We start from the raw sequence: 2172 nt of genomic DNA, 5'->3' as shown, positions 1-2172 counted from the left end.
TTGAAGTACTTGCTGACGAAGAAAGACGCCAAACCTCGACTGATTCGATGGATGCTACTCATACAAGAGTTTGACGTCGAGATTCGGGATCGCAAAGGCACGGAGAACACAGTTGCAGACCCCCTTTCACGCCTTGCGATACCCGATCCTCTCCCGATACGAAGACCCATGGTACGCAGACTACGTGAACTATCTTGTCTCCCAAATACTCCCGTCCGAGCTTAATTATAACGGAAGGAAGAAGTTCCTCCATGACGTACGGGATTATTTTTGGGACGATCCGTTCTTGTTCAAGCGTGGTACCGATGGGATGTTCAGACGATGTATTCCGGAGGAAGAAGTGCAATAGGTAATTTTCCATTGCCACTCTTCTGATTATGCAGGTCATTTTGCCGCTTCGAAGACCGCAACGAAGATTCTACAAGCGGGATTCTATTGGCCTACGATGTTCAAGGATGTCCATAGGTATGTCGCCTCATGTGATTCTTGCCAGCGCACAGGTAACATTTCTAGACGCCATGAGACGCCTCAGAATTATATTCTAGAAGTGGAACCTTTTGATGTTTGGGGCATAGACTTTATGGGACCTTTTTCATTGTCTTGTGGGAACGTGTATATCTTAGTTGCGGTTGATTATGTGACTAAAAGTGGGTAGAGGTATTGGCTAGCGCGAGCAATGATGCTAAGACTGTGGTTAGGCTATTTAGACAGATTATTTTTCCACGTTTTGGTGTTCCTCGTGTTGTGATTAGCGATGACGGCACACACTTTGTTAACCGGATCATCGAGATACTACTGAAGAAGTACGGGGTTCATCATCGGATTGCTACTCCGTATCATCCTCAGACTAGTGGACAGGTGGAGATTTCTAACCGGGAGATCAAGTCCATTCTAGAGAAGACTGTCGCTAAATCACGGAAGGATTGGTCACAGAAGCTAGACGATGCGGTATGGGCTTACCAAACGGCTTTCAAAACGCCGATTGGTATGACTCCGTTCCAATTAGTCTATGGCAAAGCATGTCATCTACCGGTCGAGCTCGAGCACAAAGCATATTGGGCAATCAAGGCGCTCAACTATGACATGAAGACCGCTGCAGAGAAACGTGAGCTCCAATGTAATACCCCGAAACCCGATTGGAATATTTAATTATTAAAAATGAATAATTAAATAGAGATATCACGAAATCACCAAAAGTGATGATACAATATCGGGGAGAGGCACGAGGATCGTCACGTGCGGAAAGGACCGAGAAAGAATGAAAAAAAAAAGAAAAAAAAAAGAAAAAAAAACAGAGCTGGTCCGCCGGACCAGGAACGGTTCGCGGCGGACCAACCGCTCAGGCGGACTCAGACTGGACAGCGCGGACTGGGGAGAAAGGTTCGAAAAAAAATAAGTGTGTCCGGTCCGGCGGACCAGGAGGTTGGTCCGGCGGACCGGGATCGACAGAAAATGCAAGTTGCCAACTTGCGGTCTTGAGACGCGAACTTCGCCAGAGTTTGGGCCCCACTCGCCGCCCAGCCGACTTCCACGCCTCGAGGACGTTGCAGGCTCGCCTATGGGCCTGGGGTCAAGCCCATCTAGCCTCTCTCTCGCACCATAAACACCTCCCAACCATGGCATTTAGCCATTTTCGGACAGAAACAGAGGAAGAAGGAAAAGGGGAGAAAGGGGGAGAAAGGGGACGAACCAGTGCAAGGGGAGCTCGGGGAGACCAAGAGGAACGTGTCCAGACGTGTTGCTCGGGGAGACCAAGAGGGACGTGCCCAGATGTGTCCCGAAGCTTCTCACGTCGTGTGGAGCCACGAGGAACGCACACAAGCTCGGACAAACTCAAGAACAAGGTGAGTGGCTTGAGTTGGATTTGTGAGAGCTTGTTTTCAATGTGTGATGGTCCAAATCGGGATTTCATTGCGTGTTTGAGGTTTAGAACATGTCTAGGGATGTAAAACTATGTGTTAATAGCATTTGGAAGCAACCCCGAATCGAAACGGATGAGAAGATGCGAAACAGAGTTCGAAAATGACGAAGGAGGACAAGTCCCAGTCCCGGTCCGCCGGACCAGCCTTTGGTCAGCTCCGGACCGAGACTGGGACGAAACACGCAAACTCAGTCGGACCAAGGGAAGGAAGTCGGTGTAATACCCCGATTCCCCTCAAAACCAATTTTCTG

Source organism: Tarenaya hassleriana, unplaced genomic scaffold (genome assembly GCF_000463585.1).
Source record: "Tarenaya hassleriana unplaced genomic scaffold, ASM46358v1 Cleome1, whole genome shotgun sequence".
Taxonomy (NCBI): Eukaryota; Viridiplantae; Streptophyta; class Magnoliopsida; order Brassicales; family Cleomaceae; genus Tarenaya; species Tarenaya hassleriana.
This window is presented reverse-complemented; position numbering follows the sequence as displayed.